Genomic DNA, 16452 nt, shown 5'->3' with positions numbered 1-16452 from the left:
CCAGAGTTCAGAAGAAGTTGATTCTGACCATTTTTGCCAGTTTTGTTGTTGTTGTTATTGTTATCGTTGCTTCTATGGAGGGATGAATTTTTAGATGTCCTTCCTCCATTATTTTATTACTGATTTTCCTGCAATGTTTTTTAAAATCTCTAAAATCTCAATGACCATAAGCTAATTAAATATTTATTATGGGAGATGATTAAGGAAAAAATAAAAAGAAAAATAAATAAATAAATAAAAAGAGAAAATATAATTCTCATAGAGGCTTTCCCAGATGGGTAGATGAAGTTTGAAAAGGTATTTCTATATTTAGTGCTCTCCAAATTAAGGTTAAAATGACAGATATTTTTAAAAAACCCCTTTATTTTTTTCATTCATGTTAAACACAGGCTTTAGAGTCAGAACTGAGTTCAAATTCCAGCTCTGCTTCTTAGTAGCTTGATGACTTAGGACAAGTTATGTAACTTCTCTGTGCCTCTGTTTCCTCATTTGTACAATGGGGTAATATATCTATCACATAAGGTTACTGTGAGGATTAAATGTTAAATGCTGATCACAGATCCCTGGCAACCCAAAAGATATTAGTTTTGATGATTATCTTTATAATATTCTGCAAAAGTACACTAATAATTCTTGAGTAGAGTTAACCTAAAGTCATATATTCTTTTCTTTCTTCCTGTTTCTTTTGGGTTTTTTACCCTTATTTGTTTTACAGAGCAAAGGAAGAAAAAAAAAAGAAAGAACTAAGAAGAAAATCTATTCCAGCATTTTGGAATAAAATTTTGTTCCCCAAAATTAATTTGTTTATTTTATTGATATATAAACAAAATGTTATTTATTTATTCAGCAAAGATTTATTAAATACCTAGTAAATATATAGCCACTATGTCAGGCACAGTAATAATAATGACAATAAAGTGTGGTCCCTGCTCTGAAGTTGCTGACAATCTAGGACACTGACAAGTAAACCAGTGATTACATACACAGTAACAAAGGCTATGATACTAGAATACACATGGGACTATGTGATGGTAGTATGGCTTTCACCAGTTCCTCTTGGATTTATCTCTTCTTTGGCTCCAGAACCAAGGAATTAGACCTATTTTTGTCTTTAATTAGGTAGTTTAAATCATGAAATTTTCAAAAAATGTGTAGAGATGAAAGAAATCACCTTGAATTATGGAGGACACTAGAAATAGTACTTTTTTACAGAGCAAGGGCTTCCTACCAGTATAGTCACTTCGAGGGTTTGGAACCTGAAAAGCTCTCTGGCATATTTTTTCTATGCTAGCCGCTTTTTTTCTATTCTTTTGTTTGTTTCTCTTCTCCACTTTATCATCTAGAGACCTGCTTAGTTCCCAATGAAAGGGTGTTTTACAAATTCTAATGGTGATTTATAGGTAAAGTGAGCAAGTGGTTTTTTTTTGACCTTCAAGTTCCATACCAAAAAAGTTGAATATAAGCTTTCATGGAAGTAATTGAAAATGCAGATAATTTTAATTCCATTCCATTTTTCAGAATTCTCAATCGTAATCCTTTGACAGCAGTTGAAGATTCTTATGTTTTTACATTGCCAGCATTAAAATATTTGTAAGTATTGCAACAGTTTCATGGCTCATGAGATAATTTCTGCTCCTTCTTTCTTTCGTCAAAGATTGAGTACTTTGGCTAAAAAGTCATAATTTAGATTTTAACTGGGTTATTGAAAATAAGAATTATTGGCAAAGAAAAGGATTAAGGAAGAATATATATGGGTAAGACAGCCAGCAGAGAATGAGAACAGTGTTGAAGAACACATATCGTTATGGAAGATGTAGATGAATGTAGGAATATTATTTATCCCAGAAAGCAAAAAGGAATAAGGGGTACATTATTTTTTTAAAAAAGATTGATTAAAGAGGTAGATGCAATTGAAAATGAGAAGCTAGGATAATAAAAAATGATTGTGCTGTTCAGCACCAAGGTCATTCATTTGATGATGCAAATTTAAATTTCTTCAATAAGAGCTCTTTGGAATTATCATCCATGGCAAGTAAGAAGCCAGTATTGAAGTAATCACATGTTAAGTATCTTTTTAAGTGTAGAATTTTTGTCTTTGTGTTTTATATCATGCATGTTTGGGCTTCTTCAGAGACATGGGAACAACACAAGTGTCACAGCAATTGAAAGCATCCTCATGATGACCCTTGAATTGGAAAAACTGTAAGTTGATTTTTCTTACATTTATTTTCACTCATTTGTTTTTTTTATGTTTGTTTTATTATTTTCTTAAGTCAGGTTTACTTATGTACAATTTTCATTTCACAAAATTCACTGTTTTTAAATATACAGTGTGATGTGTTTTGACAAACGTATAGTTAGTTCTGTAGCCACCACCACATTTGAGGTAAAGAACATTTCTGCACTCCCAAAAGACCCCTCATGTCCCTTTGTAGTCAATCCATCCTCCTCCCACTACCAGCCCCTGGCAACCACCAGTCTGACTTTTGTCCATGTAGTGTTGCCTTTTCCAGAAAGTCTTATAACAAATCATGTGGAATGGAGCCTTTTGTTTTTGGCTTCTTTCACTTAGCCAGTCTCTTTGGAGATTTATCTGTTTTGTTGCACCTGTCAGTATTTCATTCCTTTTTATTGCGGAGCAGTATTCTAGTTGGGTGGATACACAATTTGTCTACGCATTCAGTGACTGATGAACATTTGAGTTTTTTAGTTTTTTGGTAGTTTTGAACAAAGCCTCTGAAAACACACGTGTGTGTGAACATATGTTTTGTGCTATCATATGTTTTCATTTCTTTGGGGTAAAATACTTAAGGGTGGGATTGCTTCATCATATGCTAAGCGCATATTTAACTTTTTAAGAAACTGCTAAACTGTTTTCTAAAGTGCCTGTGCCATTTTGCTTTCCCACTAGCAGTTTATGCGAGCTTCAGTTGCTCCACATCATCACCTGATCCTTATATTTGTTTTTTAAAAAAATTTAGCCTTTCTCGTAGGTGTGTAGTTGCATCTCGTGGTTTTTGCCACATTTTGCATTTCTGTAATAGCTGATGATGTTGAGTGTCTATTGATGTGCAAATATCTTTTTAAAGAAGTGTCTGTTCAAATCCATTTTTAAACTGCATATTTATATTGAGTTTTAAGAGTGCTTTATATAAAAAGCAATGGAAAAAGTCCTTTCTCTCAGATATGTGTTTAGTAAATATCTTCTCCCAGATTGTGACTTATCTTCATTGTATTACAGTGTCTCTGAAGACTAGAAGTTTTAAATTTTTGATGATCTCTAATTTAGCAATTTTTCTTGTTTTTCATATTTGTTTATTTGGCTGTTCTGGGTCTTAGTTGCGGCAGATGGACTCCTTAGTTGCGGCATGCATGTGGGAACTAGTTCCCTGACCAGGGATCGAACCCGGGTCCCTGCATTGGGAACTCAGAGTCTTAACCACCAGGGAAGTACCTTAGCAATTTTTCTTAGATGGTTTGTGCTTTTCTGTGTCTTAGATTTCTAGGAAATCTTTGTCTGAGACCCCATTGTCTAACCCAAAATCACAAAGATTTTCTCCTATGTTTTCTTCCAGAAGTTGTATAGTTCCATTTAGGTCTATGATTCATTTTGAGTTAATTTTCATATATGTTGTGAGGGAAGGGTCAAGTTTCATTTCTTTGCAGTTTAAAAACTATTTCTGTAGGACCCTATTGTGACAGTTTATTACACAACTTACTGCACCTTAAACTGTACCATCCCCCCTCCAATATGGCAAGCGAATAGAAACTTTCTGTTATGCCAAGGCTAGGTGAGGGGATTGCATGAGATTAGTATGCAGAAAGGGCACTGTATTTAGCAGTCTGTTCCAACCGTCTTTGTCAGGTCAGCTGACAAATGAGTGTCTTCACCACGCCATCACACATTGTTCACTGCTCTAGCCTTATCTTCCTCAGCCTCCAACAGCATCTGCCACAATTGCGACCCCTCTCTTGTCAGCTAGATGCCTTCCTCTCTGGATATTAAAAATTATTTCCCTATGCAACTACAATACTGTTAACACACAGTATTGAAGAAATTAAATTCCTACACAATGATATTACCTTCTAAAAAGTTGCTATTCAAATTTCTCCAATTGTCTCTCTCATATAACATCATTTCTTTTAACAGGTTTTTGAGGTATAACTGATATACAGTAATCTGTGTTCACACACACGCATATATAAACACCATGAAGACATCACCAAAATCAAAATGTCCATCTCCTCAGAAAGTTTCTTAACGTCTCTTTGTAATTCTTCCTTCCCATTGTTCCTGCCCTTCCCAATCACCATGCAACCATTGCTCTGCTTTCTGTTTGCATTTTCTAGAATTGTATGTAGAGGGAATCATACAGTGTATACTTTCTTCTAACTGGTTTCTAACTCAGCATGATTATTTTAATTTTCATCCATATTGTTGTATATATCAGTAATTCATTTCTGTTTATTGCCGAATAGTATTGCATTATATTGATGAACCACAATTTATCTATTCACCATTGATGAACATTTGAGTTGTTTCAGACTTTGTCTATTACAGATAAAGTCGCTATGAATATTTGTGTACAAGTCTTTGTATGGATGTATACTTCCATTTCCCTTGGGCAAATACCTGCAAGTAGAATGGCTGGATCATTGGTGAGTGTATGTTTAAGTTTTTAAAAAATACCTATTTTCTATAGTGGTTTGATCATTTTACATCTCTACCAGCAGTGTATGAGAATTGCATTTTCTTCACGTTGCGGCCAGCACTTGCTATGCTCAGTATTTTTAATTTCAGATAGTTTAATAGGTGTGTAGTTGTATATCACTGTAGCATTCCTAATTATTAATCATGTCAAACGTCTTTTCATATGCCTATTTTCCATCTGTATATCTTTTTATCTTTTATCTATATTTTTCTGGAGTTTTGAGAGTTCTTTATATATTCTGGAAATTACTCCTTTATCCAATATGTAAGTTGCTAAGTATTTTCTCCCATTCTGGGACTCATCTTTCTGTTCTCTCAGTAGTGTCTTTTGCAGGGCAGAAATTCTTAATTTAGATAGTGTCTAATTTATCTATTTTTTTCTTTCATGGATTATGCTTTTGGTGTTGTATCTAAGAAATCTTGCCTAACTCAAGGTCATAAAATTTTCACCTGTTTAGTTCTAGAAGTTTTATACTTTTATGTTTTACATTTAGATCTTTGAACCAATTTGAGTTCATTTCCGTATATGGTTTGGATGGAAGTTCTTTTTTTTGTTTGGTTTTTGCACCTGTATATTCAATTGTTCCAGCATCATTTGGTGAAAAGACTATCATCTCTCCACTTAAATGCCTTTGAACCTGAAAGTCAGTTGTTCACATCTCTCTACTTCTGAACATTCTATTCTCTTCCTTTGATCCTTTTGTCTGTCTTTACACTACTATCACAATGTCTTGAAAGTGGTACTTCATAAGCCTTGAAATCAGTTACTGTTAGTTCTTCAACTTTGTTCTTTTTCAACGTTGTTTTAGTTATCGTAAATTTTATTTCCACATGAATTCTAGAATTAGGTTTTCAATTTCTATAGAAAAGCCTACTGGTATTTTGATCTATAAATCAGTTTGGGGAGAAATGATTTCTTAACAATATTGAATCTTCTGATCCATGAATACATTTTATCTCTTCATTTATTTAGGTCTTCCTTAATTTCCCCCAGCAATATTTTTCAATTTTCACTTTGCAAGTCTTTTACATGTTTTGTCAGATTTATTCTAAGTATTTTATATGTTTGATTCTATTATAAGTAGTATTTTAAAACTTTGATCTCTGATTGTTTGTTGAGATAAATTAATCTTTTTGTATGTTCATCTTGTACCCTGCAAACTTGAGAAACTCATTGATGAGTTCCAGTAGCAATTTTGTAGATTCTATCAGGTTTTCTCTATCATCATGTTATGTGGAAATAAACATAGGTTTAGTTCTTCCTCTCCTTTCTGAATATCTCTTTTCTTTTTGTTGCCCTATTGCACTGGCTAGAACCTTCAGTGCAATGTAAAATAGAAATAATGAGAGCAGACATCCTTGCCTTTGTCCTGATACTGGCAAGCAAGTTCTTTGTCCTTCACCATTAAATATGATGGTAAGTTTTTTGTAGAAGTCATTTATCAAGTTGAGGGAGTGTCCTTCAATTCCTCATCTGCTGAGGGCTGTTTTTTTCCTTTAATCAGGAATGGATGTTAGATTTTTTCATTCTTTTCCTGCATCTATTGCAATGATTATGTGATTTTTCCCTTCTTTTGTTTTCTTAATTTGTTTATTTATTTTTGGGCTGTATTGGGCCTCCATTCCTGCACGCAGGCTTTCTCTAGTTGTGGCGAGCAGGGACTACTCTTCATTGCAGTATGTAGGCTTCTCATTGCGGTGGCTTCTCTTGTTGCAGAGAATGGGCTCTAGGTGCACGGGCTTCACTAGTTGTGGCACATGGGCTCAGTAGTTGTGACTCACGGGCTCTAGAGCTCAGGCTCAGTAGTTCTGGTGCACGGGCTTAGTTGCTCCGTGGCATGTGGGATCTTCACTGACCAGGGGTCAAACTCATGTCCCCTGCAGTGGCAGGTGGATTCTTAACCACTGCTCCACCAGAGATGTCCTGATTTTTCTTTTTTAGTGTAGTAGGTAAATTGATTTTCAAATATTAACCCAACCTTTCATTCTTGAGATAAACCCCACTTGATCATGATGTATCATCTTTTTATATATTATTGGATTTGATATGCTAAAATTTTGTTAAGATTTTTTGCCTCTGTGTTCATGAGAGATATTGGTCTATAGTTTTCTTGTAATGTCATTGTCTAATCTTGATACGGTGAAATTGGCCTTATAAATAAGTTGGGAAATATTCCCTTCTCTTCAACTTTCTGGTAGAGTTTGTGTAGACTTGGCATTATTTTATTCCTTAAATGTTCTGTAGAATTTATCAGCTAAGCCACCTGGACTTGAAGCTTTCTTTGTTGGAAGGTTTTAAACTGCACACCCAATTTCTTTAATATCTGTATTCTTGAATAAACTTTGGTAGTGCATGTGTTTCAGGGAATTTGTCCATTTCATCTTGAATTTATTGGTATAAAGTATTCTATATATTCTCTTATTATCCTTTTAATATCAATAGTATTTTTCTGTTTTCCATTTTATTTATTTCTACTTTGATCTTTATTGTGTTCTTTCTTCTCTTACTCTGTGATTAATTTGCTCTCGTTTTTCCAGTTTAAGGTGGAAGTTGAGGAAGCTGAGTACCGCATTAGCAATAACCCACATGTTGACATATTATGTTTTGAGTTTCAGTGAGTTCAAAATAGTTTCTGATTTCCCTTTTGATTTCTTCTTTGACCACAAAGTTACTCAGAAGAGTGTTGTTTAGTTTCCAAATATTTGGAAGTTTTTCGGATTTGTTAATTTCTAATAATTCCATTGTGGTCAGAGACATATATTGAATGACGAAAATCCTTTCAAAAATTTTTTAAAGTATTTCTTTTAATTAATTTTTTCTGCGTTGGGTCTTCATTGCTTAGCCTGGGCTTTCTCTAGTTGTGGCAAGCAGGGGCTGCTCTTCGTTGCAGTGCATTGGCTTCTCTTTGGATGACTTCTTTTGTTGCAGAGCACAGGCTCTAGGTGCGTGGCCTTCAGTAGTCGTGGCACACAGGCTCTAGAGTGCAGGCTCAGTAGTTGTGCCGTACGGGCTTAGTTGCTCGGCGACATGTGGGATCTTCTCGGACCAGGGATCGAACCCATATCCCCTGCATTGGCAGGCAGGTTGTTAACCACTGAACCACCAGGGAAGTCCCTATTCCAGTATCCTTAATCTTTGTGTAGATCTATATTCCAATCTGGTGTCATTTTCCTTTTGCTTAAAAATACTTCTTTTAACATTTCTTATAGTGAAATTCTACTTGTAAAGAATTCTTGCAGCTTTTGTATGTCTGAGACAGTCTTTATTTTGCTTTTTTTTGATACATCTGGGTATAGAATTCTAGCTTGATAGAATTCAATTCACTACTTTAAAGATGTTATTCCACTGAGTTCTCATTTACATTATTTCCAACAAAAGTTCTGCTGTCATTGATATCTTTGTTCCTCTGTATGTAGTGTATAGGTTCTTCCTCTGGCTGCTTTTAAATTTTTCTCTTTATTCCTGGTTCTGGGCAATTTGATTATTTTTTGTGCATTGGTGTAGTTTTGTCCATGTTTCTTATGCTTAAAGTTCATTGATCTTCTTGACTTTGTGGCTTTATAGTGTTGACCAATTTGGAAAAATTTTGGCTATTATTTCTTCAAATGTTTGTATTTCTCTTCTCCTTCATGGACTCTAAGTTCACATGTATTAGGCCACTTGAAGTTGTTGCCCAGGTCACTGATGCTGTATTCTTTTTTGTTGTTGTTTTGTTTTGTTACTCTTTTTGTTTCATTTTGGAGAGTTTCTATTACTATACCTTAAAGTTCACTGACCCTTTCTTATGCAGTGTCTAATCTGCAATTAACCTCATTCAATGTCTTTTTCATTTAGCCATTGTTTTTAATTGCTAGAAGCTCAATTTGGGACTGCTTTACGTTTTCCGTGCCTGTACTTAACATTTTCAGTGTCTTGTCTGGGTTTTCGAACATATGAAATACAGTTGTAATAACTTCTTCATGTATAAAAACGTTTAAAATGTCCTTTTCTGCCAATTCTAACATCTGTATAGATTATGGGTTAGTTTTGATTGATTGCCTTTTCTCCTCACTATGGGGCATATTTTCCTACTTCTTTGCATGCTTTTGCCAATATTTCATATGATCCCCGATACTGTGCGTTTTTGTTTCTGTGTACTATATATATTTAAATTCTTGTAAAATGCTTGGGCTTTGTTTTGGGTGGAATTAAGTTACTGAAAACAATTTTATTCTTTTAGGTCTAGCTTTTAAGATTCGTTGGGTAGGAGTCCAAGTAACCTTTAGTCTGGAGCTCATTATTTGCAACTACTGAGACAAGTCCTTTCTGAGTATCATGAGGTTTTCCAGTTTGACTTGTAGGAATAGGTACTATTCCTACAACCCTGTGTGATATCCAGATATTCTTATTATTAATCCTTTCATGTGGTTCTTTTCCTGGCATCAAGTAATTCCTCACACAAATGTACTGACAAATACTTTGTTGAATTCTCAGGAGATCCCTCTGCATATCTCCAGAGTTCTTTGTCTGTGCACTTCTTTTCTCTCTGATAGTCTGCTTTGTGAACTCTAGTTACCTTGGTTTTCCCAGACTCTCAGCTCCATTTCCTCAGTCAGGGAGTCCACCAGTCTCTGCCTGCACTTCTTTTCCCTGTACCATGACCTGGAAACTCTCTCAGAGAAGTAAGTTAGGGCAATTATAGGGATCACTTCATTTATTTCCCATCTCCTGGGGATCACTGAACTTTATTGCCTGAGGTCCAGTTCTTGAAAACTGTTGTTTCATATGTTCTGTCTGATGATTTCATTGTTTCAGGTGGGAGGTTAAATTGGTCCTTGTTACTTCATCTTGGCCAGAAGCCAATAACATTCAAGTCTGTTTTATTTTGATACAGGGTCCAATTAAAGTTTGTTTGGAAGGGAAAAAAGTAGAGAAAGAAAAGGTGGTTATGTTCTGAAAAATGAAAACATTTTGAAAGTTTTTCCTGTACAAAATAATTATTTCAGTTCAATTTTAATCAGTCAAGGACACTTCAAACATATCCATGTTTGGGCTTTAAGAAGACTAGCTTCCCGTGAAATGTGAGAGGAAAGGATTCCGTATTGATACTAAAGATTTTGGAAACCTGATTATAACAACAGATCCACTCCTAAAAGAGGCCAATCTTGGAATCAGTTCCATTTAGAAACCATTATGTGCTAGGCACTGGAAATAGGATGAAGCTCCTTCTCTCTTGGAGTTTAGGTGTTAAAGGTGTAGCAGACAATTAAAAAGGACTAATATTAAATAGATTATAAAAAGGACTGTGAAGAAAGCAAACTGGGTGCTAGTTACAGTATTTCAAGAACATTACTTAACATGCTGACTTTAACATTCTAAGTGTCTTCTCCATATGTGCACACAGGGTAGACCTCTGAAAAGTGACACTGTAGTTTTTTCTAGATTAATGGCTCTGTTGGGACAAGTTGGGATGGGGGAAGTCTTCCCATGCTAATGTAAAGGGCCATTCACTTGGTTTTAGACTCTTGCCCAGAATGAATTGCTCACCTGCCCCAAACCCCTCCTCCAGAAGTTCTGGAGTCATCACTGATTCAGTGGTGACCCCTAATAACAGAGTGGTGTATGAATAATGAGACGTGAATATTGAGAGTTTGGAGGAAATGGCAACATTTTCGCATAATTGTAAGGTGTGTTCCCCTCCCGCCACCCTAACTGGTGCTCATTTTGCAGGTCAGCTACTTTTCATGTCAGCCGTGTGGCCAAAGGGAGGAAGAATGTCTCTCAGACTTCAGCTTTGTGGAGGAAGAGTTCAGATTGCCAGAACTGGACTAGCACTTTTGAATTTCCCAGAATGCCAGGTCCTTTGGTTTCCACGGGAAGCTCTGCATCCTTCCCAACCCCCCTCCACCCCTGGGCTGCTGGAGTTTGGGGCCACTCGGGTCTGCAGGGCAAATCCCGCCTCATTGTTTGGGGCCAGGGAGGGCAGGGCGGGGTTGGGAAGAGGGCCGGCAGGAGGTAATTGTTGCCTTTGCAAGGGGAAGGATGGCTTGCGCCCTGGGGACTCTGGGAAAAAGGCCCACTCTGGTGGCGCGGATTGGATCTCCGCACGAGCCTAATAACTGTGGTGCAACTAAAGATGTCATAAATAACGGGTGGGATGTTAGATGAAGCCGGGGTCCGCGGTTGCTAACGTGAGCCCTCGCGTCCCGGTGCTGGCATAGCAGTTCGGTTTGGCTCTGAAGGAGGATGTGGCTCCGGCTCCTCACTGGCCTGGGTCCCTGCGCCTGGGAGCCGCCGCATGTTATGTCGCGGCTGCGCCTCTGTGTCATGGCTGCGCCCCATGGCTCTTCCTCACATGGCAAGGACTGTGGTTCTAGTCCAGGCAGTTCAGCCTCCGGGGTGGGCCATGGGCACCGTGCAGGTGACCCCCAACCCCGCAAGTCTGACCGAGGCTTTGTATTCACACGTCTCAGAACCCCTCCCAAATTGCCCCATGCCCTTACACCCCTGGCAGAAGCTGGGGGCTTTAATTACTTGATGTCCTTGTCTCCAGTCCAGATGTTGGCCCCACCTCATCAGGAGTTGACTGAGACGGGTTCCATACCCAGACACAGATTTGGTTGGAGAGCTGCCTACAGGGCCAGATCAGTTTGCTGTTCCACATCAGGATCTGAATAACAAGCAAACCCAATATCAAAAGTTTCCAGAGGCAGTTCCAGTGCAAAAGCTCCCAGAGGCAGTTCCAATTCTAGACTGGGATCAGAATTAGCCCTTGTTTCTGCCTTCTGGACACAAAAGTAAGACTAAAGACATAGGTCTAGATCAGGCTGAAGATCATCAATCGTTTGAAATACTTGTTCCACCTCTAGGTAGTAAGAGCTCAAAACCAATGAAGTTTATGGTTTCACTCCCAAACATGAAGAAAGATCTAGTTCAGCATCAATGGCTTGCCAAAGTTGTTGTTGGAACTACAGGCCAATTTCAAAAAACAACACTCAGGGTCTAGAACAACAGTTGCAGGGTGATTATTTAGATCCCATTATGGATGCCATTTAACCTGAGGAGAGCATACCTAGGGATTTTTTTGGGAGCCCAGATAAAACTATGGAATCCCCAGAAGAAGCTGAAACTTCTCCATCCCAGCAGGAGGCCCAACCTCTTCATCCAGAGCTTAATGAGGAGGCTAAAACTTTACCCCAGCAGGAGCCCCCTGCTCAGCATCCACAAAGCCCTGAGGAGGTTGAATCCTTTTCAATCTTTCAATCTTTTGAAGTTCTGCTGCTTTTCCTGTGCTTTAAGGGAGACTCCAATCTATCTCTTGAAACCTGTTTCCTGCAATTCTCCCTTGGTTTCAACTCCTCTTCTATGCCTTACCTCAATATAGTTTTCAACGATAGTTCTCCTTTATAACTGCAGGTTTCTGAACTGCAGTGCCCTGACTTCCATTTCTCAACTGGGATTTTTGTGAGCTGGCCACAAAACCGCAGGATTGCTTTAGGGCCTATTCTGGTTCCGGGGCGGCAGGCAGAGCCTTTGGTTAATTCTTCTCATGATGGGAAATTAGAGTGACATGCCCGTCCAAACACCTACAGCAATTCGCTCATTGGTTCCCACTCATCCGGTTTATCCTCCGCACTAATTGCAGACTGTGCAAAACAGGAGGTTAAAGGCGCTGACTCTCCAAATGAGGAAATTGTTTGTAAAGCGGCTGAAAAGGCGAACCCGAGCAGCAGGAGAGGGCAAATGAGGTGCGTTTTAGAAAGCTTTCCCGATCACACGGTGTACCATCCTCTGGGTTTCCCATGCATCTCTTAGCTGTAGGGAGATTCCCTTAAACCTGGAGAGCTGGGACCCATGGAATGCGGAGCACGCAGTATTGCTTTAAAGGGTATGCATTTGCTCACCCAACTTCACCAATCCTCTCAGCCCTAAGCCTCCAGCCTTATGTCTCATCCAGCTGTGGGTGTGGATATGGTCAATCCAGGGTGCATCACGGCCCCTGAATGAATTTTGTAAGAATTTCTCTCTTTCACTCTCTGTGTTTTTTTAAATTTATTTTTATAATGGACTTCAGCTGATTTTCACTGCAGTGTTTCTGCCGCTCTATACACACTTGATTCCCTTACGGAGACATATCAATACATAGGTTTTAAGATTTTTACTTGTCACATATATTCCTCTGCGGTGCATAGGGGGTGTTGAGTCCAGTTCATTGAGCAAAGAGTATCTCTTCTCTATAACATATTTTATTTATGGAATGGTATCTGTGCTAATTTCAAACTCTGATTTTACGCGTCACCCCACCTCACCTTTCCCCTTAAGCAGGCATAAGTGCGTTTTCTAAATGTGTGACTGTGTTCTGTTTTGTAATTCAGCTCATGTGTAGCGATTTTTACATCCCCTCTATAAGTGGTATCTTATGATAAGTTTCTTTTTTATGTGTGACTTCTTTCACTTAGAATCATAGTACGTAAATCTACTCATTATGCTGCTGCTGGCCTTATGACATTGATTTCATGGCTGAGGGATATTCCATTGTACATAAGTACCACAACTTCTTTACGCGGTTTTCTCTTTCCTGCGATATTTAAGGTGTACCGAAGTCGCGGATTTTGTAAACAGAAGAGCCCTAAACTTTGGGGTGGTTGTGTTCTGTCGATCTTTAGTTTTCCCAAGATATATGCCCATGAGTGGATGTGTCCTATTGTCTGTAACTCTCTTTTTTACATGTTTCTGGAAACACCATACACTTCTCCAGAGTGGCTGTTGGCAGCTTACATCTCGCCCATCAGGGTAACAAGGCTACCTGTTCTCCATGGCCTGTCCTGCCTCTCTCCTTTTTACAGTTTTTTCGGATGGCCCTTTGGACCGGAGGGAAGAGAGACTTCCTAGTTGTGGGGATTTGCATTGCCTGCTTGCTTGGTTGGCCAAAAAGGGCGTATGCGTTGTTTGCTGAATATATTCAGGAAAGAACGCATACGCCCTTTATGGCGAACTGCATCAATGTGGAATTTCTGCCGCCTTTGATGTGCTTTAAAGGAGACTCCAATCTAATTGGTGAAACCTGTTTCCTGTAATTCTGCCTTGGTTTCAGCTCCTCTTCGTTGCCTTACCTGAATATATGTTTTAGCGAAAGTTGTCCTTTTTAACTCTGCACTTTTGTGAATTGCAGTGCCCCTGAGCTCCATGTTTCAACTCGCTTTTTTTGTGAACTGGCCGCAAAACCGCAGGATTGCTTCAGGCCCTATTCTGGTTCCGGGGCGGCAGGCTGAGCCTTTGGTTAATTCTTCCTCCTGATGGGAAATTAGAGGAACATGTGCCCATGTAAACACCTACAGCTATTCTCTCTTTGGTTCCCCCTCATCCCGTTCATCCTCCGCACTAATTGCTGACTGTGCGAAACAGGAGGTTTAAGGCGCTATCTCTCCAAATAGGGAGGTTTTTATTTAAGCGGCTGGAATGGCGAACCCGAGCACCAGGAGAGGAAAAATGAGGTACGTTTTAGAAACCTTTCTCGATCACACGGTGTACCATCCTCTGGGTTTCCCATGCATGTTTTAGCTGTAGGAAGATTCCCTTAAACCTGGAGAGCTGGGACCCATGGGATGGGTAACGCGCAGTACTGCTTTAAAGGGTCTGCGTTGGCTCACCCAACCTCACCAATCCTCTCAGCCCCAAGTGTCCCGCCTTATGTCTCATCCAGCTGTATGGGTAGATGAGGCCAATCCTGGGTACATCACAGCCCCTGGCCGAATTTTGTAAGAATTTCTCTGTTTCACTCTCTTTGTGTTTTTTTTTTTTTTGAAAATTTTTTTATTATGGTGTTTAGCTGAATTTCACTGCAGTGTTTCTGCTGTGTTTGTGCCGCTCTGCACACACTTGATTCCCTTATGGAGATATATCAATACATAGGTTTTAATATTCTTACTAATCAGATATATTCCTCTGCGATGCATAGGGGTTGTTGAGTCCAGTTCATTGAGCAACGTGTAGTTCTTGTCGGTTACATATTTGGTTTATGGAAGGGTATCTGTGGTAATTTCAAACTCTGGTTTTATGCGTCACCCCACCTCACCTGTTCCCTTAAGCAGGCATAACTGCGATTTCTAAATGTGTGACTCCGTTCTGTTTTGTAATTCAGCTCATGTGTAGCCCTGATTACATTCTCTCTATAAGTGATATCTTATGATTAGTTTCTTTTTCTGCGTGACTTTTTTCACTTAGAATCATCGTACCTAAATCCACTCGTTATGCTGCTGCTGCCCTTAATACAGTCATTTCATGGTTGAGTGATATTCCATTGTACATAAGTACCACGACTTCTTTATCCATTGTTCTGTTTCCTTGGATATTTGAATTGAACCGAAATCTAGTTTCTTGAACACAGAGCAGCCCTATACTTTGTGGTGCCTGTGTGTTATTTTTAGTCTTGCCATGATATTCGCCGGTGACTGGAAGTGCCCTATGCCCTGTCTCTCTGTTTTTAAATGTTTTTGGAAACACCATCCACTTCTCCCGAGTGACTCTCGGCATTTTACACCGCGTACATCCCCGTAATTAGGCTCCCTGTTCTCCATGGCCTGTCCTGCGTTTCTGTTTTTTACACATTTTTCGGATGGCCCATTTGAGTGGTGGGAAGTGAGATTTCTTTGTTGTGCGTATTTGTTTTGCCCGCTTGCTTGGTTGGCCAAAAAGCGCGTATGCGTTTTTTCCTGAAACGCATACGCCCTTTTTGGCCAACTGCATCATTGTCGAAGTTCTGATGCTTTTCATGTGCTTTAAAGGCTAGACCAGTCTACCTCTTGAAATCCGTTTCCTGCAATTCTGCCTTGCATTCAGAGCCTCTTCGTTACCTTACCTCAATATATTTTTCGTCGTTAGGTATCATTTATAACTCTTCAGCTTTGTGAATTGCACTGCCCCTGAGCTCCATTTTCCAACTCGCTTTTTTGTGAGCTGGCCGCAAAACCGCAGGATTGCTTCAGGCCCTATTCTGGTTCCGGGGCGGCAGGCTGAGTCTTTGGTTAATTCTTCTTCACGATGGGAAATTAGACTGACATGTGCCTGTTGAAACACCCACAGCTAGTGTCTCATTGTTTCCCCTTATTTCTGTTTATCCTCTGTACAAATTGCAAACTGTGCGAAACAGGAGGTTAAAGGCTCTGATTCTCCAAGTGGGGAGATTTTTAGTAAAGTGGCTGGAATGGCGAACCCGAACACCAGGAGATGAATAATGAGGTGCATTTTAGACACATTTCCCGTTCACATGGTGTACAGTCCTCTGGATTTCCCTTGCATGTTGTATCTGTAGGCAGTTCCCTTGAACCTGCAGATTTGGGACCCATGGAATGGGTACCAGGCAGTATTACTTTAAAGGGTCTGCATTTCCTCCCCCAACCTCACTAATTCTGTTAGCGCGAACAGTTTCCAGCCTTATGTCTCATCCTTTGTGGGTCTGTATGTTTTCAATCTATGTTGATTAACAGCCCCTGAGCAAAAGGTGTAAGAGTTTTTCTGTCTCACTGTCTTTTTTTGAAAAATCTATTATTATGTTGGTTACAGCTGATTTTCAAAGCTCTGTTTCTTGCTGTTGTACATACACTTGATTCACCTATAGAGAGACAGCAATAAATTCTTCTTCAGATTCTTACCAGTCGTATATATTCTTTTCCGGTGACTTGAGTGTGCTGAGTGCAGTTCTTTGAGGTACCGTGTAGGCCTTTTCGAGTATCAATTTGGTATTTGGAATGGTATATTTGCT

The 16452-nt window shown here is 39.1% G+C and overlaps 1 protein-coding gene across 1 annotated transcript in view; it reads left to right on the top strand.

Annotated features, from left to right (window-relative positions):
• Window positions 1–16452, top strand: part of LOC307174982 (uncharacterized protein) — a 90856-nt gene that overhangs the window by 42674 nt on the left and 31730 nt on the right. The window contains exons 16-17 of the mRNA XM_079899676.1: window positions 1519–1590; window positions 2132–2202. The gene's annotated coding sequence lies outside the window, so the exon portion shown is untranslated. The remainder of the gene's footprint in view (window positions 1–1518; window positions 1591–2131; window positions 2203–16452) is intronic.

The sequence above is a fragment of the Stenella coeruleoalba genome (genome assembly GCF_951394435.1).
Source record: "Stenella coeruleoalba genome assembly, chromosome: 1".
In the NCBI taxonomy this organism is placed as follows: Eukaryota; Metazoa; Chordata; class Mammalia; order Artiodactyla; family Delphinidae; genus Stenella; species Stenella coeruleoalba.
The sequence above is the reverse complement of the archived record's forward strand: the minus strand, read 5'-3'. Positions and strand labels throughout refer to the sequence as shown.